This window comes from Ranitomeya variabilis, chromosome 8 (assembly GCF_051348905.1).
Source record: "Ranitomeya variabilis isolate aRanVar5 chromosome 8, aRanVar5.hap1, whole genome shotgun sequence".
Taxonomy (NCBI): Eukaryota; Metazoa; Chordata; class Amphibia; order Anura; family Dendrobatidae; genus Ranitomeya; species Ranitomeya variabilis.
Window position 1 is genome coordinate 15,961,667 of NC_135239.1, and position 27,857 is coordinate 15,989,523.

The 27,857-nt window shown below is 42.6% G+C and overlaps 1 protein-coding gene across 17 annotated transcripts in view; it reads right to left on the bottom strand.

Annotated features, from left to right (window-relative positions):
* LRRC7 (leucine rich repeat containing 7) overlaps positions 1–27,857 on the bottom strand; it is a 358,992-nt gene that overhangs the window by 168,372 nt on the left and 162,763 nt on the right. The window contains exon 1 of one of the 17 annotated variants that reach the window (XM_077276752.1): positions 25,585–25,705. The exons of the other annotated variants lie outside the window; for them this stretch is intronic. The gene's annotated coding sequence lies outside the window, so the exon portion shown is untranslated. Of the gene's footprint in view, positions 1–25,584; positions 25,706–27,857 lie in introns of those variants that run through there. 17 annotated transcript variants of the gene reach the window in all.

A 27,857-nucleotide genomic window follows, 5' to 3' on the forward strand; every position in this document is an offset into this window, starting at 1 on the left:
AAGAATATAACTACTATAATACTGCCCCTATGTACAAGAATATAACTACTATAATACTGCCCCTATGTACAAGAATATAACTACTATAATACTGCTCCTATGTACAAGAATATAACTACTGTAATGCTGCTCCCTATGTACAAGAATATAACTACTATAATACTGCCCCTATGTACAAGAATATAACTACTGTAATGCTGCTCCTATGTACAGGAATATATCTACTATAATACTGGTCCTATGTACAAGAATATAACTACAGTCATGGACAAAAATTTTGAGAATGAGACAAATATTAATTTTTCCAAAGTCTACTGCTTCATTTTTTCTAATAGCAATTTGCATATACTCCTGAATGTCAGAGTGATCAACTTAACAGCAATTACTGTACTTGCAAAGTCAATATTTGCCCAGAAAATGAACTTTAACCCCCAAAACACATTTCAACATCATTGCAGTCCTGCCTTAAAAGGAGCAGCTAACATCGTTTTAGTGACTGATCCATTAACACAGGTGTGGGTGTTGATGAGGACAGGGCTGGCGATCAATCAGTCATGATTAAAGGTACCGTCACACTAAACGATATCGCTAGCGATCCGTGACGTTGCAGCGTCCTCGCTAGCGATATCGTTTAGTTTGACACGCAGCAGCGATCAGGATCCTGCTGTGATGTCGCTGGTCGCTGAATAAAGTCCAGAACTTTATTTGGTCGTCCGATCGCCGTGTATCGTTGTGTTTGACACCAAAAGCAACGATACCAGGGATGTTTTACACTGGTAACCAGGGTAAACATCGGGTTACTAAGCGCAGGGCCGCGCTTAGTAACCCGATGTTTACCCTGGTTACCAGCGTAAAAGTAAAAAAAACAAACAGTACATACTCACCTGCGCGTGCCCCAGCGTCTGCTTCCTGCTCTGACTGAGATCCGGCCCTAAAGTGAAAGTGAAAGCACAGCGGTGACGTCACCGCTGTGCTGTTAGGGCCGGAGCTCAGTCAGTGTCAGGATGCAGAGGCTGGGGGACGCGCAGGTGAGCATGTACTGTTTGTTTTTTTTACTTTTACGCTGGTAACCAGGGTAAACATCGGGTTACTAAGCGCGGCCCTGCGCTTAGCAACCCGATGTTTACCCTGGTTACCCGGGGACCTCGGCATCGTTGGTCGCTGGAGAGCGGTCTGTGTGACAGCTCTCCAGCGATCAAACAGCGACGCTGCAGCGATCGGCATCGTTGTCGCTATCGCTGCAGCGTCGCTTCATGTGACGGTACCTTAAGTAAGAATGACATCACTGGACACTTTAAAAGGAGGCTGGTGCTTGGTATCATTGTTTCTCTTCAGTTAACCATGGTTATCTCTAAGGAAACACGTGCAGCCATCATTGCACTGCACAAAAATGGCCTAACAGGGAAGAGTATCGCAGCTACAAAGATTGCACCTCAGTCAACAATCTATCGCATCATCAAGAACTTCAAGGAGAGAGCTTCCATTGTTGTCAAAAAGGCTCCAGGGCGCCCAAGAAAGACCAGCAAGCGCCAGGACCGTATCTTAGAACTGTTTCAGCTGTGGGATCGGACTACCAGCAGTGCCGAGCTTGCTCAGGAATGGCAGCAGGCTGGTGTGAGTGCTTCTGCACGCACTGTGAGGCGGAGACACTTTGAGCAAGGCCTGGTTTCAAGGAGGGCAGCAAAGAAGCCACTTCTCTCCAGAAAAAACATCAGGGACCGACTGATATTCTGCAAAAGGTACAGGGAGTGGACTGCTGAGGACTGGGGCAAAGTCACTTTCGCTGATGAATCCCCTTTTCGATTGTTTGGGACATCTGGAAAACAGCTTATTCGGAGAAGAAGAGGTGAGCGCTACCACCAGTCTTGTCTCATGCCAACTGTAAAGCATCCTGAAACCATTCATGTGTGGGGTTGCTTCTCAGCCAAGGGAATCGGCTCACTCACAGTCTTGCCTAAAAACACAGCCATGAATAAAGAATGGTACCAGAATGTCCTCCAAGAGCAACTTCTCCCAACCGTCCAAGAGCAGTTTGGCGCCCAACAATGCCTTTTCCAGCATGATGGAGCACCTTGCCATAAAGCAAAGGTGATAACTAAATGGCTCATGGAACAAAACATAGAGATTTTGGGTCCATGGCCTGGAAACTCCCCAGATCTTAATCCCATTGAGAACTTGTGGTCAATCATCAAGAGACGGGTGGACAAACAAAAACCAACAAATTCTGGCAAAGTGCAAGCATTGATTATGCAAGAATGGACGGCTATCAGTCAGGATTTGGTCCAGAAGTTGATTGAGAGCATGCCAGGGAGAATTGCAGAGGTCTTCAAGAAGAAGGGTCAACACTGCAAATATTGACTTGCTGCATTAACTCATTCTAACTGTCAATATAACCTATTGGTACTCATAATATGATTGCAATTATATTTCTGTAGGTGATATAAACATCAGACAAACACTAATAAAAAACCAGAGGGCAGCAGATCATGTGAAAATATAATTTGGTGTCATTCTCAAAAATTTTGGCCATGACTGTACTATAATACTGACTCAATGTACTGTAATATAACTAGTATAATACTGCCCCTATGTACAAGAATATAACTACTATAATACTGCTCCAATGTACAAGAATATAACTACTATAATACTGCCCCTATGTTTGGAAATATATCTACTATAATACTGCCCCTATGTACAAGAATATAACTATTATAATACTGCCCCTATGTACAAGAATATAACTACTATAATACTGCCCCTATATACAAGAATATAACTACTATAATACTGCTCCTATGTACAAGAATATAACTACTATAATACTGCTCCTATGTACAAGAATATAACTACTATAATACTGCTCTCTATGTAAAAGAATATAACTACTATAATACTGCCCCCTATGTACAACAATATAACTACTATAATACTGCCCCCTATGTACAAGAATATAACTACTATAATACTGCTCCTATGTACAAGAATATAACTACTATAATACTGCCATTTGTACAAGAATATAACTACTATAAGGCCGGGGTCACACTAGACCGTAATACGGACGAGTGCTATGCGATAAAAAATCGCATAGCACTCGGCCCAATGTTAATCTATGGTGCAGCTCCCATCATCCGATATTTTCTCCACCGTATTTCGGATCCGAGGGAACTCGCAGCAGGCTGCGATTGTCAGCGTATCTCGGCCGAGACTCGCCAATGAAAGTCTATGGGTGCGAGAAAAAATCGGATTACACATGGACCTGCAGTGTGACTTGCGAGAAATACGCAGCGGTGTTCTATAGAAAAGCCGGTAATTCAATTGCCGGCTTCTCATTTCTCCTTCACAAACCCGACAGGATATGAGACATGGTTTACATACAGTAAACCATCTCATATCCCCATTTTTTTTGCATATTCCACACTACTAATGTTAGTAGTGTGTATGTGCAAAATTTCAGCACTGTAGCTGCTAAAATAAAGGGTTAAATGGCGGAAAAAATTGGCGTGGGCTCCCGCGCAATTTTCTCCGCCAGAATGGTAAAGCCAGTGACTGAGGGCAGATATTAATAGCCAGGAGAGGGTCCATGGTTATTGGCCCCCCCGTGGCTAAAAACATCTGCCCCCAGCCACCCCAGAAAAGGCATATCTGGAAGATGCGCCTATTCTGGCACTTGGCCACTCTCTTCCCACTCCCTGTAGCGGTGGGATATGGGGTAATGAAGGGTTAATGCCACCTTGCTATTGTAAGGTGACATTAAGCCAGATTAATAATGGAGAGGCGTCAATTATGTCACCTATCCATTATTAATCCAATTGTTTGAAAGGGTTAAAAAACACACACACACACACACATGATTAAAAAGTATTTTAATGAAATAAACACAGCGGTTGTTTTAATAATTTATTGCTCTCTCATTCCATTTTCAGACCCTCGCTTGGCAAAACAATAAACACACAATATACATACCCTCTCTGATGAACTGTCACGTCCCACGAAGTAATCCATCTGAAGGGGTTAACTAATATTACAGGCAGAGCTGCGATAAACCACTCGCTCGTGCCTGTAATCCCCGGGTGCTGAAAGGAAAGCAGTGATCTATACTTACATTCAGTCGCGGTGATGCGCCCCTGCTGGATGTTCTCATGAACTGCAGCCTGGGAACTTTTTCCCACGCTCCAGGTCATATGAGGACATCCACCAGGAGGCGCATCACCGCGACTGAAGGTAACTATAGGTCATTGACCTACATTTCCTTCAGTCGCGGTGATGCGCCCCCTGGTGGATGTCCTCATATGACCTGGAGCGTGGGAAAAAGTTCCCAGGCTGCAGTTCATGAGAACATCCACCAGAGGGCGCCTCACCGCGACTGAATGTAAGTATAGATCACTGCTTTCCTTTCAGCACCCGGGGATTACAGGCACGAGCGAGTGGTTTATCGCAGCTCCTGCCTGTAATATTAGTTAACCCCTTCAGATGGATTACCTCGTGGGACGTGATAGGACATCAGAAGGTATGTATCTTGTGCGTTTATTATTTTGCCAAGCGAGGGTCTGAAAATGGAATGAGAGAGCAATAAATTATTAAAACAACCGCTGTGTTTATTTCATTAAAATACTTTTTAATCGTGTGTGTGTGATTTTTAACCCTTTCAAACAATTGGATTAATAATGGATAGGTGTCATAATTGACGCCTCTCCATTATTAATCTGGCTTAATGTCACCTTCCAATAGCAAGGTGGCATTAACCCTTCATTACCCCATATCCCACCGCTACACGGGAGTGGGAAGAGAGTGGCCAAGTGCCAGAATAGGCGCATCTTCCAGATGTGCCTTTTCTGGGGTGGCTGGGGGCAGATGTTTGTAGCCAGGGGGGGCCAATAACCATGGACCCTCTCTAGGCTATTAATATCTGCCGTCAGTCACTGGCTTCACATTCTGGCGGAGAAAATTGCGCGGGAGCCCACGCCAATTTTTTCCGCCATTTAACCCTTTATTTTAGCAGCTACAGTGCTGAAATTTTGCACATACACACTACTAACATTAGTAGTGTGGAATATTCAAAAAAAAGGGGGATATGAGATGGTTTACTGTATGTAAACCATGTCTCATATCCTGTCGGGTTTGTGCAGGAGAAATGCAAAGCCGGTAATTGAATTACCGACTTTTCACAGATATCGCGCTGAATGAAATATAAATACAGAATATATATATATGTGTCTCAATGACATATATATATATATATATATATATATATATATATATATATATACTGTATATATGTTTTCCCGAACATTTGAGCACATAAATCCATTAGATGTCGGTTTTGCAAGCTTGCGAGAAAATCTCGGCATACGGATGCCATACGGATGTCACACGGATGTCACACGGATCATTTGATGCGAGGAAATCGCATCCTCGCACTGCACACGGATCACTGTTTTTGAAACATTTGTGCGATTCTCGGCCGTGAAAAACGGACCGTTTTTTTATACGTTAAGTGTGTCCCCGGCCTAATACTGCTCCTATGTACAAGAATTTAACTACTATAAGGGTCCCTTTCCACTTGCGAGATAAAAAACGGTCCGTAATCTGGACCGAAAAAACGGATGGAACGTATGCGATTTTCATGCGAGTGTCATGCGAGTACAATGCGATTTTTAATCGCATCATCCGTTTTTTATAATCGCATCATCCGTATGACATCCGTATTACTGTCCGATTTGTACGCACCGGTGTCCTTTGAAAAGCCGGCAATTCAGCGCGGTGTACAGTAAAATCACACTGACAGGTTAGAATAGACTAGATATATACACATAGAATAGGTATATATACATATATATATGTCAGTGAGACACCTATATATGTATATTTATATTTAATGCAGCGCAAGATAGCATAAAAGCCGCTAATTCAATTGCCGGCTTTTAATTTCTCCTTCCCAAACCCGACAGGATATGAGACATGGTTTACATACAGTAAACCATCTCATATCCCTTTTTTTTTTGCATATTCCACACTACTAATGTTAGTAGTGTGTATGTGCAAAATTTCAGCGCTGTAGCTATTAAATTTAAGGGTTAACTCGCGGAAAAAATTGGCGTGGGCTCCCGCGCAATTTTCTCCGCCAGAGCGGTAAAGCCAGTGACTGAGGGCAGATATTAATAGCCAGGAGAGGGTCCATGGTTATTGGCCCCCCCCTGGCTAAAAACATCTGCCCCCAGCCACCCCAGAAAAGGCACATCTGGAAGATGCGCCTATTCTGGCACTTGGCCACTCTCTTCCCACTCCCTGTAGCGGTGGGATATGGGGTAATGAAGGGTTAATGCCACCTTGCTATTGGAAGGTGACATTAAGCCAGATTAATAATGGAGAGGCGTTAATTATGACACCTATCCATTATTAATCCAATTGTAGGAAAGGGTTAAAAAACACACACACACATGATTACAAAGTAGTTTAATGAAATAAACACAGCGGTTGTTGTAATAATTTATTGCTCTCTCAATCCATCAGGAACACCCTCGCTTGGCAACATAATAAACGCACAAGATACATACCTTCTGATGTCAGATCACGTCCAACGAGGTAATCCATCTGAAGGGGTTAACTAATATTACAGGCAGGAGCCCTGCTAAATGCAGCTGTGCTCCGTGCTTGTAATTCCCCTGCGAATGAATGAAATGTAGGTCATTGACCTACATTTCCCTCAGTCGCGGTGATGCGCCCCCTGGTGGATGTCCTCATATGACCTGGAGCGTGGGAAAAAGTTCCCAGGCTGCAGTTTATGAGAACATCCACCAGAGGGCGCCTCACCGCGACTCAATGTAAGTACAGATCCTGCTTTCCTTTCAGCACCCGGGGGATTACAGGCACCAGTGAGTGGTTTATCGCAGCTCGTGCCTGTAATATTAGTTAACCCCTTCAGATGGATTACCTCGTGGGACATGATCGGACATCAGAAGGTATGTATCTTGTGCGGTTATTATTTTGCCAAGCGAGGGTGTTCCTGATGGATTGAGAGAACAATAAATTATTACAACAACCGCTGTGTTTATTTCATTAAACTACTTTTAAATCATGTGTGTGTGTGTTTTTTAACCCTTTCCTACAATTGGATTAATAATGGATAGGTGTCATAATTGACACCTCTCCATTATTAATCTGGCTTAATGTCACCTTACAATAGCAAGGTGGCATTAACCCTTCATTACCCCATATCCCACCGCTACAGGGAGTGGGAAGAGAGTGGCCAAGTGCCAGAATAGGCGCATCTTCCAGATATGCCTTTTCTGGGGTGGCTGGGGGCAGATGTTTTTAGCCACGGGGGGGCCAATAACCATGGACCCTCTCCTGGCTATTAATATCTGCCCTCAGTCACTGGCTTTACCGCTCTGGCGGAGAAAATTGCGCGGGAGCCCACGCCAATTTTTTCCGCCATTTAACCCTTTATTTCAGCAGCTACAGCGCAGAAATTTTGCACATACACACTACTAACATTAGTAGTGTGGAATATGCAAAAAAAAAGGGGATATGAGATGGTTTACTGTATGTAATCATGTCTCATATCCTGTCGGGTTTGTGCAGGAGAAATGAGAAGCCGGCAATTGAATTAGCGGCTTTAATGCTATCTAGTGCTGCATTAAATATAAATATACATATATAGGTGTCTCACTGACATATATATATGTATATATACACATTCTATGTGTATATATCTACTCTATTCTAACCTGTCAGTGTGATTTTACTGTACACCGCGCTGAATTACCGGCTTTTCAAAGGACACCGGTGCGTAAAAATCGGACAGAACTCGCATGGTGCGAGTGCTGTGCGATTTTTTTCTCGCACCCATTGACTTGCATTGGCGAGTCTCGTCCGAGAATCGCAGCAATACGCAGCATGCTGCGATTTTTTTCTCAGCCGATCCAGATTTTTCTCAGTCCGATTTCGGCTGAGAAAAAAATCGCAAATCAAAAGACACCTATTAACTAACATTGGTCCGAGTGCAATCCGATTTTTTATCGGATTGCACGCGTCCGTTTTCCTCGCAAGTGGAAAGGGACCCTAAGGGTAAGTGTCCACGTTCAGGATTGCATCAGGATTTGGTCAGGATTTTCCATCAGTATTTGTAAGCCAAAACCAGGAGTGGAACAATTAGAGGAAAAGTATAATAGAAACATATGCTCCACTTCTGTATTTATCACCCACTCCTGGTTTTGGCTTACAAATACTGATGGAAAATCCTGACCAAATCCTGATGCAATCCTGAACGTGGACACATACCCTAAGGGTATGTGTCCACGTTCAGGATTGCATCAGGCTTTGGTCAGGATTTTATGCAGGTAAAATCCTGACCAAAAATGCACCTGAGGTCACTGGCAGGTCACCTGCGGTGTTCCTGCGTGTTTTGCTCATTGTAGCAACATGCTGCGTTCTGAAAAAATGCACCGCATGTGCGTTTTTGCGGGAAAAACGCATGCGTTTTTTAATGCACAGTGGAGACGGGATTTCATTAAATCCCCTCCACTATGCTGTAACATCTGGATGCTGCGTTTTTGACGCTGCGGAACAACGCTGCGTCAAAAACGCAGCGTTTCCTGAACGTGGACACATACCCTAATACTGCTCCAATGAACAATATAACTACTATAATACTGCCCCTATGTACAAGAATATAACTACTATAATACTGCTCCTATGTACAAGAATATAACTACTATAATACTGCCCCTATGTACAAGAATATAATTACTATAATACTGCTCCTATGTACAAGAATATAACTACTATAATACTGCTCCTATGTACAAGAATTTAACTACTATAATACTGCCCCCTATGTACAAGAATATAACTACTATAATACTGCCCCCTATGTACAAGAATATAACTACTATAATACTGCCCCCTATGTACAAGAATATAACTACTATAATACTGCTCCTATGTATAAGAATATAACTACTATAATACTGCCCCTATGTACAAGAATATAACTACTATAATACTGCTCCAATGAACAATAATATAACTACTAGTGAGGAGCGAGTGTACTCATTGCTCGGGTTTTCCTGAGCACGTTCGGGTGATCTCTGAGTATTTGTAACTGCTCGGAGATTTAGTTTTTGTTGACGTAGCTGCATGATTTACGGCTGCTACCCAGCCTGAATACATGTGGGGGTTACCTGGTTGCTAAGGAATCCCCACATGTACAGAAATCAAGCTGTCTAACAGTCGCAAATCATGCAGCTGCGGCAAGGAAAACTAAATCTCCGAGCAGTTACAAATACTCGGAGATCACCCGAGCGTACTCAGGAAAACCCGAGCAATGAGTATACTCGCTCATCACTAATCACTACTTTAATTCTGCACCGTATGTGCAAGAAAATAACTACTATAATTCTGCACCCTGGACAAGCCATGAGTTGGGCAAGTCAAGGAGTCCGAGGTCATAAGCCAGGTGGGTTCGTCATATACAGAGGGGCGAGACAAAGGGGTAGTCAGGTCACAGTCCGGGTCAGAATTCCATGAATGTAGCTGATCAAGACAACGGATGGTTAAAGGCAAATCCAAGATGAAACTCAGAGCACAGAGCAAACACACACTACTAGAGCTAAGCTACAACTGGCAACGTTCAAATTATTGACAGCCAGCAAAATAGCCAGGTAATCACCCAAAACGAGTGTCACCAGGAGGAAACCCCACAGGTTTGGCAAGATTGGACAGCTGAGCTGTCACTCACAATCCTGACAGCTCAGCATTCCCCTGATCCTGTATGGCAGCTCAGCGGTCACTGACAGCGTCCTTAGGGCAGTACGGTGGCTCAGTGGTTAGCACTGCAGTCTTGCAGCGCTGGGGTCCTGGGTTCTAATCCCACCTTGGACAACATCTGCAAGGAGTTTGTATGTTCTCCCCATGTTTGCGTGGGTTTCCTCTGGGTTCTCCGGTTTCCTCCCACACTCCAAAAACATACTGATAGGGAATTTAGATTGTGAGCCCCAACGGGGACAATGATGATAATGTGTGCAAACTGTAAAGCGCTGCAGAATATGTTAGCGCTATATAAAAATAAAGATTATTATTATAATTATTTAGGGCACGGTGAGCGGTGGAATCGTGACAGGACCAATCAAGGTGGAGCTGTGGTACTGCTGTGGGATGGTATTATTAAAGGGGTTGTCCACTACTTGGACAACTCTTTCTCAATCACTGTTTCCCTCTTATAAAATAATAACAGCGGTATTCACCTCTGGTGCGGTCGCTGTTTCAGCTGTGTCGGCATCAGCTCACCCAGGGCTCTTGTGATATTATGTTACGTGATCTCTGCAGCCAATCAGTGAGAGAGTACCCGGAGCTCTGACTTCCTCCTGATATTTTATTTGTCCAAAGGAGGGGAGAGTGAAGAGGTCGCTGATTGGCTGCAGGGGTCCCTGGTCGAGCCAGTGCCAACACCGCTGGAACGGCGGCCACACTAGAAAAGAGTATAGCTGATATTATCCCCATCACTTGATTGGGGTCAAGTCGGCATAACAACCAGAGGTCTCCTTGAGACCTCTATGATTGTTGATGCCGCATTGCTATGAGCGCCACCCTGTGGTCGGCTCACATAGCAATGCAGTATTTCTGCTACTTAGTGGAGATCTGAGCATCACCTCTATGTAGCAGAGCCGATCAAGTTGTGTCAGTTTTTAGCCTCCCATGGAGGCTATTGAAGCATGCCAAAATTTAAAAAAAAGTTTTTAAAAGTATGAAAAAATAAAGAAAATGATAGTTTAAATCATCCCCCTTACGCACCAATGAAAATAAAACAATAAAAAAAAATCAACCCTACACATATTTGGTATTGCCAAGTTCAGAATCACCCAATCTATCAATAAAAAAAGGATTAACCTGATTGCTAAACAAAAAAAGTCAAAACGCCAGAATTACGTTTTTTTGGTCGCCGTGACATTGCATTAAAATACAATAACAGGTGATCAAAAGAACATATCTGCACCAAAATGGTATCATTAAAAAGTCAGCTTGGCACGCAAAAAATAAGCCCTCACCCAACCCGAGATCACGAAAAATTGAGAAGCTACGGGTATCGGAAAATGGCGCAATTTTGTTTTCTAGCAAATTTTTTTTCACCACTTAGATAAAAAAGAACCTAGACCTGTTTGGTGTCTATGAACTCATAATAACCTGGAGAATCACAATGGCAGCTCAGTTTAAGCATTTAGTGAACCTAGCAAAAAAGACAAACAAAAAACAAGTTAGAGATTGCACTTTTTTTGCAAATGAACAGCACTTGGAATTTTTTTCCCAGTTTTCGAGTACCCGACATGATAAAACCAATGGTGTCGTTCAAAAGTACAATTCATCCGATAAAAACCAAGCCCTCACATGGCCATATTGACGGGAAAATAAAAAAGTTACGGCTCTGGGAAGAAGGGGAGCGGAAAAACGAAAAAGCAAAACTGAAAAAAGCTGGGGTCACGAAGGGGTTAACTTGTTTGGTTATTCTAACATCAACAGATGAAAATAAACATTATATATTTAGTTGCATAATAATTCTGCACACAAGAGATATTCTTCTACTTTCTTAAATAATAAATATTCCGGTTTATTAACCTTTTGAATTGAGTGACAACTCTGGACTTGTACAATAATATAATGAACTAGCTGTACTACCCGGCTTCGCCCGGGTTAATGACTGCTGTTAGCAAAATAGAATGTGTTAACAAAAATTTATTCTGCACACAAAAACCACAAAACAAATAGATAGAAATGTAATTATTAAAAGGCAAAAACTAAGCAAATAGAAGCATTTCACAACATATATTAGCTTTGTTATACTGAGAATGTCTTTGTTGCCTATATTAACCAATCAGAGCTCAGGTTAATTAACTGTAGCAAAATAGAAGCTGAGCTGTGATTGGTTGCTATTGGCAGCCTGATAAATCCCCAGCCAACAGGAAGCCCTCCCCCCTGGCAGTATATATTAGCTCACACATACACATAATAGACAGGTCATGTGACTGACAGCTGCCGTATTTCCTATATGGTACATTTGTTGCTCTTGTAGTTTGCTTATTAATCAGATTTTTATTTTTGAAGGACAATACCAGACTTGTGTGTGTTTTAGGGCGAGTTTTATGTGTCAAGTTGTGTGTGTTGAGTTGCGTGTGGCGACATGCATGTAGCGACTTTTGTGAGATGAGTTTTGTGTGGCGACATGCGTGTAGCAACATTTTGTGTGTTGAGTTGCATGTGACAGGTTAGTGTAGCAAGTTGTGTGCAGCAAGATTTGTGCATGGCGAGTTTTGCGCGTGGCGAGTTTTATGTGTGGTGCATTTTGAGTATGTGCAAGTTTTGTGTGAGGCAACTTTTGCATGTGGTGCAACTTTTGTACATGTGGCAATTTTTCTGTGTGTGCAAGTTTTGCATGAGGTGAGTTTTCCATGAGGTGAGTTTTGCACGTGTGGCGAGTTTTGCGTGAGCCTAGTTTTGCATATGGCGAGTTTTGCATGTAGCGAGTTTTGAGTGGTGACTTTTGTGTTTCGACTTTTATGTGGCGAGGTTGGTGTGTGTGTGTGGTGAAATGTGTGCTGAGGGTGGTATATGTGTTCAAGCACGTGGTAGTGTGTGGCGCATTTTGTGTTTGTGTTCATATCCCCGTGTGTGGTGAGTATCCCATGTCGGGGCCCCACCTTAGCAACTGTACGGTATATACTCTTTGTCGCCATCGCTCTCATTCTTTAAGTCCTCATTGTTCACATCTGGCAGCTGTCAATTTTCCTCCAACACTTTTCCCTTCACTTTTTCCCCATTATGTAGATAGGAGCAAAATTGTTTGGTGAATTGGAACGCGCGGGGTTAAAATTTCACCTCACAACATAGCCTATGACGCTCTCGGGGTCCAGACGTGTGACTGTGCAAAATTTTGTGGCTGTAGCTGCGACGGTACAGATGCCAATCCCGGACATACACACATACATACATACACACATTCAGCTTTATATATTAGATATACCTGTATGTAATCTCCTGTATATAGTATATACCTGTGTGTCATCTCACCTATATATAGTATATATCTGTGTGTCATCTCCTGTATATAGTATATACCTGTATGTCATCTCCTCCTATACATAGCATATACCTGTGTCATCTCCTCCTGTATATACTATATACCTGTAGGTAATCTGCTCCTGTATATAGTATATACCTGTGTGTCATCTCCTCCTGTATATAGTATATACCTGTATGTCATCTCCTCCTGTATGTAGTATGTACCTGTATGTCATCTCCTCCTCTATATAGTATATACCTGTGTGTCATCTCTCCTGTATATAGTATATATCTGTGTGTCATCTCCTCCTGTATATAGTATATACCTGTGTGTCATCTCCCCTGTAAATAGTATATACCTGTGTGTCATCTCCTGTATATAGTATATAGCTGTATGCCATCTCCTCCTGTATTAGCCCTCGTTCACACGTTATTTGGTCAGTATTTTTACCTCAGTATTTGTAAGCTAAAATGGCAGCCTGATAAATCCCCAGCCAACAGTAAGCCCACCCCCTGGCAGTATATATTAGCTCACACATACACATAATAGACTGGTCATGTGACTGACAGCTGCCGGATTCCTATATGGTACATTTGTTGCTCTTGTAGTTTGTCTGCTTATTAATCAGATTTTTATTTTTGAAGGATACCAGACTTGTGTGTGTTTTAGGGCGAGTTTCGTGTGTCAAGTTGTGTGTGTTGAGTTGCGTGTGGCGACATGCATGTAGGGACTTTTGTGAGATGAGTTTTGTGTGGCGACATGCGTGTAGCAACTTTTTGTGTGTCGAGTTGCATGTGACAGGTTAGTGTAGCAAGTTGTGTGCAGCAAGTTTTGCGCATGGCGAGTTTTGCGCGTGGCGAGTTTTATGTGTGGTGCCTTTTGAGTATGTGCAAGTTTTGTGTGAGGCAACTTTTGCATGTGTTGCAACTTTTGTGCATGTGGCAATTTTTCTGCGTGTGGCAATTTTTCTGCGTGTGCAAGTTTTGCGTGTGGCGAGTTTTGCACGTGTGGCGAGTTTTGCATGTGGAGAGTTTTGCGCGTGGCGAGTTTTGAGCGGCGACTTTTGTGTTTCTACTTTTATGTGGCGAGGTTGGTGTATGTGTGGTGAAATGTGCACTGAGGGTGGTATATGTGTTCGAGCACGTGGTAGTGTGTGGCGCATTTTGTGTGTGTGTTCATATCCCCGTGGTGGTGTGATTATCCCATGTTGGGGCCCCACCTTAGCAACTGTACAGTATATACTCTTTGGTGCCATCGCTGTCATTCTTTAAGTCCCCCTTGTTCACATCTGGCAGCTGTTAATTTGCCTCCAACACTTTTCCTTTCATTTTTTCCCCATTATGTAGATAGGGGCAAAATTGTTTGGTGACTTGGAAAGCGCGGGGTTAAAATTTCACCTCACAATATAGCTTTGACGCTCTCAGGGTCCAGACGTGTGACTGTGCAAAATTTTGTGCCTGTAGCTGCGACGCCTCCAACACTTTTCCTTTCACTTTTTCCCCATTATGTAGATAGGGGCAAAATTGTTTGGTGAATTGGAAAGCGCGGGGTTAAAATTTCACCTTACAACATAGCCTATGACGCTCTCGGGGTCCAGACGTGTGACTGTGCAAAATTTTGTGGCTGTAGCTGCTACGGTTCAGATGCCAATCCCGGACATACATACATACATACATACATACACACACACACACATTCAGCTTTATATATTAGATTATGCAAATTGCCTAATAATTCTGCACACAGTGTATGTATAAGAATATAACTTTTAATGCACATTGTATATGTATTTGTGCTTCTTTTATGTAAATGATCCTTTAAATATAGTTATCTATAATTTTCTCCTATGGATTCTTTTCTGTAAATGTAATATTTTCATTTAGATTTCCACAGATATGATGAGAATCCAGAGTAATACATTGAGAGCAGCACAAATTAGAGCAGGTGATCTGACCAGTAGATGGCGCTGCGTGCTCCTCGGTAACACGGGGTCCTCTAGGATTAATCTGCCCTAGATTCCTTTAAGGCAATTAGCGGAGCACTCTTATTACCTATGTTCAGATTTTCCAGCACGGGAGAGGATTTTTTTTTCTTTGCAATTGAAACAGCAAATTTTAGAATGCGAAGGATTTAAATAAACCTCAGAGGCTGCAAAAATGCTGGGGACTATATGAGGCCAATTACAACGTGTAAACCATATATCTTATGGTGACATTGCTGAATATTCCTGTCCGGGTTTTAATTACCAGCCGAAGATGCTGTGTTGCCACCCGTATGTTCTGCGCTATCTGTATTAATAATTTATCAGCAGTGTAATTGTATAGAGAACAATATTATAAATGTATATCTTCCACTGTGTGGTAATTTTAATCACGCAATACATAAAGCATCCTAATGGAGAATCATTGCTGGGGATTTCACTGTAAGTACATGCCAGTGCTTCTATTGTCAAGTGGCATTTAAGAGGCACTCCAGGCAAAAGATTAAAACCCACTCTACCCCCTAACTCTCACCTTGGCCAGTGCAAAGTGGTTTTTTTGCACCCCGTTGGCACCAAGAACCTGAGCCACATGCCCAACTTGCCCCCCCATCCCCCCCCCCCACTAAGGACGCTGTCTGTATAACACGGACGACGATCACATTGCAAAGTTCAGACTGGCCGGTGGCTCTCCTGACCCAAGAACGGCAGCATGTATTTCTATGCAGATGTCACACTCGGATCAGGAGAGCTGCCAGCCAGTCCGAGCTTTGCAATGTGATCCTCGTCCGTGTTATGCCTGCACCCTTACAGTTATGTCCTGGCCAGATCAGCCTGCTGGACGACACATAGGTGAAGCTTTAGGTTACCACTAGAACTGGCAGTCAGTTCTGGCCAAGACTGTTGCAATAAAGGGCAAAATGTCATGTCTCCAAACTGTTAACCCGCAGATACAGTGGCTTTGAAAAGTTTTCACACCCCTGGTCAAAATTACTGTTATTATGAACAGTTAAACAAGGTGAAGACAAAATGAACTCTAAAAGGGCTAAAGTTAAAGAAGACACATTTCCTAGGTATGTTAGGCAAATATATGTATATATTTTCATCTTTTGCATTTAGAAAATTACAGAAAGGAAAATGGGCAGATGCAAATGTTTGTGTACCCTTGGAGATGCCTGCGCTCTCATAACTTTGACCAATCTTTCAGACCTTAATTAGCCTGTTAGGGTTATGGCTTGTTCACTATCATGGTTAGGAAAGGGGAGGTGATGCATATTTCCCAGCTTTATTAAAACCGGCTTCCTGTAACCTTGCGCCATAAAACAGCAGTCATGGATTCTTCTAAGCAGCTGCATAGCACCCTGCAAATGAAAATGGTGGAGGCCACAAAGCAGGAGAAGGCTGTAAGAAGATAGCTAAGTGTTTTCAAGTTGCCCTTTCCTGTTCAAAATGTAATTAAGAAACGACAGTTATCAGGAACAGTGGAGGTCAAGATAAGGTCTGGAAGACCAAGCTAAATTTCATCGAGAGCTGCTCGTAGGATTACTAGAGAGGCAAATCAGAACCCCTGCTTGACTGCAAAAGACCTTCAGAAAGATTTAGCAGACTCTGAAGTTGTGGTACATTGTTCTACTGCTAAGAGGCACAAGCACAAATATGGCCTTCGTGGAAGAGTCATCAGAAGAAAACCTCTCCTGTGTCCTCAGCATAAATTCAGCATCAGAAGTATGCAAAAGAACATCTAAACAAGCCCAATACATTTTGGAACCAAGTCCTGAGGACTGATGAGGTAAAAATAGAACTATTTGGCCCCAATGATCAAATGAATATGTGGAAACAAAAAAAGGGACACAGAATTTCAGGAAAGGAACATTTCACCAAAAATTAAACATGGGGGTGGATCAATCATATTTTGCATTTGTGTTGCAGCCAATGGCACAAGGAACATTTCACAGGTAGAGGGAAGAATGGACTCAATGAAATTTCAACAAATTCTTGATGTAAACATAACACCATCTGTAAAAAAAATCTGAAGTTGAAAAGAGGATGACTTCTATGATCCTAAACACATGTCAAAATCCACAATAGACAACCTCAAAAGGAACAAGCTGAAGGTTTTACAATGGTCCTCACAGTCCCCTGATCTGAACATTATTAAAAATCCGTAGCTCAAAATAGAAGAGGATGCAAGACGACCCAGGAGTCTACGAAAACTGGAAGACTTTTCCAAGGAAGTCCCTCAAACAAGAATTGAAAGACTCTTGTCTGGCTATAAAAAGTGTTTACAAGCTGTGATACTTTCAAATGGGGGTTCAACTAGGTACTAACTATGCAAACTTTTGCATCAGCCCATTTTCCTTTTTGTAATTTTTAAAATGTAAAAGATGAAAAAAGAAATTTTGGGGGGCTAAAATACAAAGGAAATGTGTCATCTTTAACTTTAGGCATATTAGAACTTGCTAAACTGTTCACAATAACAGTAATTTTGACCAGGGATGCCAAAACTTGTACATGCCACTGTACAGGGTTACAATACTTACATGCCACTTACATAGTAACATAGTTATTAAGGTTGAAGGAAGACTTTAAGTCCATCTAGTTCTACCCATAGCCTAACCTAACATACCCTAACATGTTGATCCAGAGGAAGGAAAAAAAAACATGTGGCAAAGAGTAAGCTCCACACTAGGGAAAAAAAAGTCCTTCCCGACTCCACATACGGCAATCAGACTAGTTCCCTGGATTAATGCCCTATCAAGGAATCTAGTGCATATACCCTGTAACATTATACTTTTCAAGAAAGGTATCCAGTCCCCTCTTAAATTGAAGCAATGAATCACTCATTACAACATCATACGGCAGAGAGTTCCATAGTCTCACTGCTCTTACAGTAAAGAATCCGCGTCTGTTATTATGCTTAAACCTTCTTTCCTCCAGACGTAGAGGATGCCCCCTTGTCCCTGTCTCAGGTCTATGAATAAAAAGATCATCAGAAAGGTCTTTGTACTGTCCCCTCATATATTTATACATTAAAATAAGATCACCCCTTAGTCTTCGTTTTTCCAAACTAAATAGCCCCAAGTGTAATAACCTATCTTGGTATTGCAGACCCCCCAGTCCTCTAATAACCTTGGTCGCTCTTCTCTGCACCCGCTCCAGTTCAGCTATGTCTTTCTTATACACCGGAGACCAGAACTGTGCACAGTATTCTAAGTGTGGTCGCACTAGTGACTTGTATAGAGGTAAAATTATGTTCTCCTCATGAGCATCTATGCCTCTTTTAACCCTTTCATGACCCAGCCTATTTTGACCTTAATGACCTGGCCATTTTTTTGCAATTCTGACCAGTGTCCCTTTATGAGGTAATAACTCAGGAACGCCTGAACAGATCCTAGCAATTCTAAGATGATAATTTTTGTGTTTATTTGTGAAAAAAACGGAAATTTGAAGAAAATGTCGCAATTTTCAAATTTTGAATTTTTATTCTGTTAAACCAGAGTTATGTGACACAAAATAGTTAATAAATAACATTACCCACATGTCTACTTTACATCAGCACAATTTTGGAAACAAAATTTTTGTTTGCTAGGAAGTTATAAGGGTTAAAATTTGACCGTCGATTTCTCATTTTTACAACAAAATTTACAAAACCATTTTTTTTAGGGACCACCTCACATTTGAAGTCAGTTTGAGGGGTCTATATGGCCGAAAATACCCAAAAGTGACACCATTCTAAAAACTGCTCAAAACCACATTCAAGAAGTTTATTAACCCTTCAGGTGTTTCACAGGAGCAGAAGCAACATGGAACGAAAAAATGAATATTTAACATTTTAGTCCCAAAAATTATCTTTTAGCAACAATTTTTTTATTTTCCCAAGGGTAAAAGGAGAAGTGGACCCCGACAGTTGTTGCCCAATTTGTCCTGAGTACGCTGATACCTCATATGTGGGGAGAACCACTGTTTGGGCGCACGACAGGGCTCGGAAGGGAAGGAGCGCCTTTGACTTTTTGAATGAAAATTTGGCTCCAATCTTTAGCGGACACCATGTTGCGTTTGGAGAGCCCCTGTGTGCCTAAAGATTGGAGCTGTCCCACAAGTGACCCCATTTTGGAAACTAGACCCCCCCAAGGAACTTATCTAGATGCATAGTTACCACTTTAAACCCCCAGGTGCTTCTCAAGTTGATCCGTAAAAATGAAAAAGTCCTTTTTTTCACAAAAAAGTTCTTTTAGCCTCAATTTTTTCACTTTCACATGGGCAACATGATAAAATGGATCCCAAAATTTGTTGGGCAATTGCTCCTGAGTACACCGATACCTCACATGTGGGGGTAAACCACTGTTTGGGCACATGGCAAGTCTCGGAAGGGAAGGAGCGCCATTTGACTTTTTGAATGAAAAATTAGCTCCAATCGTTAGCGGATACAATGTCGCGTTTGGAGAGCCCCTGTGTGCCTAAACATTGGAGCTCCCCCACAAGTTACCCCATTTTGGAAACTAGACCCCCCAAGGAACTTAGCTAGATGCATAGTGAGCACTTTAAACCCTCAGGTGCTTCAGAAATTGATCCGTAAAAATTAAAAAGTACTTTTTTTCCAAAACATTTTCTTTTAGCCTTAATTATTTCCTTTTTGCCATGGGCAACAGGATAAAATGGATCCTAAAATGTGTTGGGCAATTTCTCCTGAGTACGCCGATACCTCATATGTGGGGGTAAACCACTGTTTGAGCGCATGGCAGAGCTCGGAAGGGAAGGAGCTTTTTTAATGGAAAATTAGCTCCAATCATTAGCAGACACCATGTCGCGTTTGGAGAGCCTCCGTGTGCCTAAACATTAGAGCTCCCCCACAAGTGACCCCATTTTGGAAACTAGACCTCCCAAGGAACTAATCTAGATGTGTGGTGAGCACTTTGAACCCCCAAGTGCTTCACAGAAGTTTATAACACAGAGCCATTAAAATAAAAAATCATTTTTCTTTCCTCAAAAATTATTTTTTAGCCCGCAATTTTTTATTTTCACAAGGGTAACAGGAGAAATTGGACCACAAAAGTTGTTGTCCAGTTTGTCCTGAGTAAGCTAATACCTCATATGTGGGGGTAAACCACTGTTTGGGCACACAGCGGGGCTCGGAAGGGAAGTAGTGACGTTTTGAAATGCAGACTTTGATAGAATGGTCTGCGGGCGTCACGTTGCGTTTGCAGAGCCCCTGATGTGCCTAAACAGTAGAAACCCCCAACAAGTGACCCTATTATGGAAATGAGACCCCCCAAGGAACTTATCTAGATGTGTGGTGAGCACTTTGAACCCCCAAGTGCTTTACAGAAGTTTATAACGCAGAGCCGTGAAAATAAAAAATCATTTTTCTTTTCTCAAAAATAATTTTTTAAGCCCACAATTTTCACAAGGGTAACAGGAATAATTGGACCCCAAAAGTTGTTGTCTAGTTTGTCCTGAGTATGATGGTACCACAAATGTGGGGTTAAACCACTGTTTGGGCACACGTCGGGGCTCGGAAGGGCGCACCATTTGACATTTTGAATGCAAGATTGGTTGGAATCAATGGTGGCACCATGTCACGTTTGGAGACCCCCTGATGTGCCTAAACAGTGGAAACCCCTCAATTCTAACTCCAACACTAACCCCAACACACCCCTATCCCTAATCCCAACTCTAACCATGACCCTAATCACAACCCTAACTCCAACACACCCCTAACCACAACCCTAATCCCAACACACCCCTAACCCTAATCCCAACCCTAACCACAACCCTAACCCCAACACACCCCTAACCCTAATCCCAACCCAAACCATAACCCTATCCACAAGCCTAACCCAACCTCAACACACCCCTAACCCTAATCTTAACCCTAATTCCAACCCTAATTCCAACCCTAACCTTAAGGCTATGTGCCCATGTTGCAGATTTGTGAGCGGATTTTTCCACACTATTTTTGAAAAATCCACAGGTAAAACGCACTGCATTTTACCTGCGGATTTACCGTGGATTTCCAGTGTTTTTTGTGTGGATTTCACCTACGGATTCCTATACAGGAATAGGTGTAAAACGCTGCAGAATCCACACAAAGAATTGACATGCTGCGGAAAATACAGAGCGGTATTTTCCGCACCATGGGCATAGAAGATTTGGTTTTCCACAGATTTACATGGTACTGTAAACGTGATTGAAAACTGCTACGAATCCGCAGCGGCTAATCCGCTGCGGATCCGCTGCGGATCCGCAACCAAATCCACACCGTGTGCACATAGCTTAATTCTAACCCTAACCCTAATTCTAACCCTAACCCTAATTTTAAACCTAACCCTAATTGCAACCCTAACCCTAACTGCAACCCTAACCCTAGTGGAAAAATAAAAATAAATATATTTTATTTATTTTATTATGTTACCTACCTATGGGGGTGATAAAGGGGGGGTTTATTTACTATTTTTTTTATTTTGATCACTGTGATAGAACCTATCACAGTGATCAAAATGTACCCGGAATTAATCTGCCGGCCGGCAAATTCGGCGGGCGTACAGCGCATGTGCCCTCCATTTTGGAAGATGCACCCATAGAAGAAGACGGAGGGACACCGGGACTCGGTAAGTATGGGGGGTGGGATCAGACAGCGGGGGGCAGAGTGGAGGACGGGGGCAGAGGGGAAAGGAGGGCAGCGAAGGACAGGACGGAGGGGAGGAAAGACTGACAGCGGCGGCAGATCGCCGCTGTCAGTCGGTGGAGGGGGCAGATTGGGGTCTCCAGCCGTGGCCGATGTTATTGCAGCATCGGCCATGGCTGGATTGTAATATTTCACCAAGTTTCATAGGTGAAATATTACAAATTGCTCTGATTGGCTGTTTCATTTTCAACAGCCAATCAGAGCGATCGTGGCCACATGGGGGCAAAGCCACACCCCTGGGCTGGAGTACCACTCCCCCTGTCCCTGCAGATCGGGTGAAATTTGAGTTAACCCTTTCACCCGTTCTGCAGGAACGCAATCATTCTGTTACGCAGCATATGTGTCACAGGTCGGATTGGCACCGACTTTCATGACGCATACGCTGTGTCACAGGTCAGGAAAGTGTTAATGCATATCATTATTTTATTTGCCTTTGTGGCAGCTGCCTGACACTGGCCACTAATTGTGAGTTTGTCATCCACCCATACACCCAGGTCTTTTTCATTGACGGTTTTGCCCTGAGTTTTAGAATTAAGCACATAGTTATATATCTTATTACTTCTACCCAAGTGCATGACCTTACATTTATCCCCATTAAAGCTCATTTGCCATTTATCAGCCCAAGCTTCTAGTTTACATAAATCATCCTGTAATATAAAATTGTCCTTCTCTGTATTGATTACCCTGCAGAGTTTAGTGTCATCTGCAAATATTGAAATTCTACTCTGTGTGCCCCCTACAAGGTCATTAATACATATGTTAAAAAGAAGAGGGCCCAATACTGACCCCTGTGGTACCCCACTGCTAACCGTGACCCAGTCCTAGTGTGCTCCATTAATAACCACTTAACTGACAGCTTGTTCTGTGCAGATACCTAGAATAGGAAAATGTATATTTTTAGCAGGATATCTATCTATTAACAAGGATGTTTCCATTCACTGACTTCAATCTGAGATCTTAAAAATGATGGCCAAACAAAATCTGCATTCGTAGTTGCCTGCTACCTGATGCTTAATCTCCATTTACATAAGACTGGAGACATCTTACCAGTGTAAAATCTTTTTACATCTTTGTTAGTGTGTTCATGTGCATAGAAGAGATTTCCTATCAATATCTGTAACCATGGAAACCTAATAGTACACAACTAGTTTCCATGGTGATGTGAAAAAAGATGACAGTTAATACCCAAATGGGATATATGTAATATTTACCAGCCGATTCATCAAGCACTTTTCAACAGTTTTCTGGAATAAAACTACTTGACATGTTGCAAAATATGTATGCAATTGTCAGTAGAGCAAAAAAATTGCAACATTTGTCATTTTTGCGCCTATCTCAGCAACTTATGTCAATTTTTTGAAAAGTGGCCAGGGCTTTTCTATAAAAGCGCATGGCTGAGCACGAGTGGCAAATTTATTGTAATTGTACCAGAAGTAAATTATAGGGCTTGGCATGTGGGCTGTGGACGAGCACAGGCAATCTCAGCCCATCTTTGCATTGAGCACTTTCTGTCCTTTAATTTGTCTTTCTTCAATACATTCACTGTAACTTTGCAAAGTCTCCCCTATTATATGCATCTTCCAGGTGTTCTCTTCAGCATACAGTAGTTGGCGCTAGAGCTCTCCTTTAAAGGGGCTGAAATCCATAGCTAGCAAGAAGGCCAGGCTGAGCTTCATAGCTAGCTTTATAGCTAGCAGACCACGGTTTAAATAATTTTACATCTTGATAGATCGGACTTTAATGCATTCGACATGTCACATAAGGTTTTAGGTTTTTTTAATCTCTTTTATTTTTGAATATTTGCAGTGTTTAGTGAAATTGATGCTTTTATATGAAGCCCAGCAGCGGAAACCAATCAATGTTACTGCCATTGTCAATGGGTGACAGTGGCATCAAAGTCAGTGGCACAACTAGAGACTGATGGGCCCTGGTGCAAAATTTGGACCTGGGTCCTCACCCCCACATGTTGTTCAGATGAATGGGCTCTTGTAGCATTCTAAATCCTATAAGAACATAAACGTTGTCCCCCCCCCCCATCCTCCATTACGTAGTAATGTCCCCCATCCTGGGCCCATTTTGGTATATATGTCCCCCACCTGGGTATATATGTCCCTCATCCTGGGCCCCTTCCTAGTATATATGTTCCCCATCTTGGGCCCCTTCCTGGTATATATGTTCTCCATCCTGGTACATATGTGCCCCATCCTAGTATATCTGTCTCCCATCCTGGGATATATGCCCCCCATCCTGGGATACATACACCCACAATTGCGACCACGATTGTTACGCCCTTGATCAAAATGGTTTAAGGAGTTGCCCGGGTTTGGAACAAAAATCTGCAATAATGTACCCCATGATGTGCCCCATCCTGGTATATATGTCCCCTATCCTAGGCTCCATTCTGGTGTATATTTGCCCCATTCTGGACCCCTTCCTGATATATATAGGTCCCCCTTCCTGGTATATAAGTCCCCCATCCTGGGCCCCTTCCTGGTATATATGTCCCCCATCCTGGGCCCCTTCCTGGTATATATGTGCCCCATTCTGGACCCCTTCCTGGTATATATAGGTCTCCCTTCCTGGTATATATGTCCCCAATCCTGGGCCCCTTCCTGGTATAATAGTCTCCATCCTGGCATATACGTTCTCCATCCTGGGATATATGTCCTGCTTCATGGGCTATATGTCCCTCATCCAGGGTCCCTTCCTGGTATAATATTCTCCATCCTGGTATATACATTCTCCATCCTGGGATATATGAACCCCATCCTGGTATATATGTCCCCCATCCTGGTATACATGAGCCCGCAAATGTAACTCCGATTGTTATGCCCTTGATCAACATAGTTTATGGGGTTGTCTGGGAATAGGACAAAAGTCTGCTGTCACTCTGTGACTTGCGCCTGCTGAATCATGGCAGCGTCAAGTGCTCACCCTGCCATAATCTCCCGGTATTCCCTGTGCTATTCCCTGTGACCACAAGTATGTGATTTGTATACTTGTGTGCGATCAGGTGTTGACTAGTCTTATTTGGCAAACGCATCTAGTAGGCATGTGACTAGCACAGGAAATCCCAGGTAATCATCACAGCATTTGCAACTCACACTGTCACAATTCTGCATCATTTTCTCGACTTTTGTCCTATGCTGGGTGAACCGCTTTACACAGCATTCATGGATAGTAGCTTTGGTCGCTGCTGCTAGAGGATGATGCCAGCTGTATAACATACTCTCGTACTATTATAGCCTACATTATATTCTACGTCAGGAAGGGGTTAGAGGGTCAGTTTAGATTAGATAATTTGGGGTGAATAGATTCAGGGCTCTAATCTATCAGACTAATATACAAAAGGAATCTCTGCTCCTGGAAAACCCAGCTAGTTTGTACATCACATGCACAGCTTATTGATTATATTTCTAACAATGCAATACTTCGTATCACCAGTGGTGGCGCTGCAGAAAAGTTGAATACTTGTTGGATGTTCTACATCATTTTATATGAATTTCAAGGGTCCTGGTAGTTACAATTCCCTTAATCAGCTGACAGATTGTCCAAGTCGATGATACTATTGTTCTAGAGCCATTGTCCCTTTAAATTTGCATTAGCTAATAAGATCCAGCAACGTAGAGACTGAAGGTTTTCTAATATCTCACAATCTGGAATGAGGAAAACATATATACACATATGGGGCTTGGATGCCAGAATAAGGCGGATACATCAGCCGCGCTTTATAGAGAATACAACACTTGATACAATGTAGCAGTGATGGAGCTGAACGCGGCTCCACAGAGAGGTTTCATTGCCAAAAAGTCTTTAGAGTTTGTACTCGCTGCTAAAAAAAAAAAATGGAGAGACGTACTTTACCTTTTCCTGGCAATGGAGAACAGAGGGGGTGATTTTCAGAAGCGCATTATTTCTCTGTTCATCACAGCGTGTGTGTATGTGTTCTGCAGCCAATGATAAGAGCCCCTCAGAGTAATGCGGCACTACAAAACCTACAAAAGAAAATTCTCCCTCACGTCCTCGGATGGCACCGACCCAAACACGCCAACCACAAGTGTGTGGGAGGGAATGTCATTACAGCTACTTCCTTTACTGCATGGAGGTATCACCGAACATTAAATGTTAGGACATTTACCTCTATAATCTAGGTCCTTAAAGTACCTATTGCCTTATTAGAACTGCCTGTTCCTGATCTGAAACAGTTCAGAGGAGCTGGATGCTGAGATCATCAGCTGTCTCACCCAGGCTGCTCCTTCTCCCCTCTCACAGCATGAGACTCGCACAGGTAGATTTACTGCAGCTCCATCCCCTTCCTCCCCTTTTTCCATTACAATAGATAGATTCTTTGTGATTAAGTTCTGAACATTCACAGAGAAGATGCAAACGCCAATTCTTCCCTAATAACATATATGATATTTCATATATACACATGTACCTATCGTGTAGGTATAAAATTCTACTTTTATACCATGTAAATGGGCCGAGAATCATTTGTTGAACAATGCAAAGAAAAATATTACATTAGCTCCCCCTGTCCAGGTAATGTGCAATCTAATAATGGACGGACAGAGACAATGGGTCGGCTCCCGGGTAAAACTGATCAGGTAGAAGGAAGTAAGACATCCAGAAACTGACTATACAAACAGTATTTATTAGTGACTATTAAATATCAAAAGGGAAAAATAAAAATAAGCATACTACACTATGGTTTAGAGCACTAAGGCTTTTTTTAGCCGTCTTTTACACTTGCCGTGATTTTTGCGGCCCGTGTTTGTGGGCCTTTTGGCGGGCAGTATTGCCGTCATTTTCACGGTCTGCTGCAAAAACGGCTTGCAAAAATATTGCGGATCACCGTTTTTCTGGTTTAGAATAGTAGGGAAAAAGTAGGGGGAAAAAACAGTGATCCGCAAATAAGTTCTTGACGGTGCACCGCAAAAACAAACTTCCATTGTTTTTGTGGCCCCATTGATTTTCAATGGGGGCCGTGTCCGTAAGCCGTGAAAAATATCGAGCAGGCTCGATATTTTTTCACGGCCGTAAACACGGCCCTCACGGCCTTACGGTATACGGCACTCCGACAAATTTATGCGGCCTGTTTTTGCGGCCCCATAGAAATCTATTCGGGCCACAAAAACGGGCCGCAAATACACAGCAATTGTAAAAGAAGGCTTATTTTTCCTTTTTGATATTTTAATAGTTACTAATAAGTAATGTCTTATACTCCTTTCCAGTGTGGTTGCTGCATGTCTTCCTGGCTTCTACCTGATCAATCATTGATCGAACAATCATTTGCACTCCTGATGACCCCATACACACTTTCAATTACATCAGGCAATGGCATTATTGCTCACATTTCTATCTAGAGCTGTAAAAAAAAATGTCATGCTGCTGCAGTGAAGTATAGCGCAACCTCCACCAGAGGGAGCTTGAGAGGGAAGTGAGACTGCGTACACACAGTAGCACCACAGAGCAGCAGCCCAGGTGCCACCAAGTGGCGAGAGAGTGGTCAGACAAGCCGAGTCACATGGTCAGGAACAAGTCAGGAGGTTCAGCAATGCTCAGAAGCGGATAAGACAAAGAAGGCAGAAGCGAGTCCGAATACAAGCCAAGTCAGAAAACAAAGAATCAAACCAACAAACAGGGAAACGCTGGGAAAAGGGCAGACAGAAGGAATCAACAGACATGGGGCAAGTTAGGGATAACAGCAGGACAAATCAAGAGCTACCAGAGTCAGGTTCACACGCCGAAGGCAGAACTATAGCTGACACCGCCAGCAGGATGCATAGGAGCTAAATAGCAAACCTGAACCCAGCATGAAGCAGAGCAAAGTTAACCCTTGACATGATCCACCCGGAAAAAGGGCGGACAGGATTAAACCCTGGATTGGATCATGACAAACACTTTGCAAATCTTTCTCCTATTTTGCAACTAGTTATATCAACTGTTGATTTGGGTGGAGCTTAGCTCAGATATGACTCTTTCAACTTCGCCTTGTCTTACCTTAACTTTGTTCCAGGTGTCGATTGTTAGGTAATATGCAGAAAACATCATTTTCAGACAATCAAAAACATCTATTTTTAAATAAGAAGACACTGTAGAAATTGCTCCTTTCTATGGAATTGTTTAAACCTGAA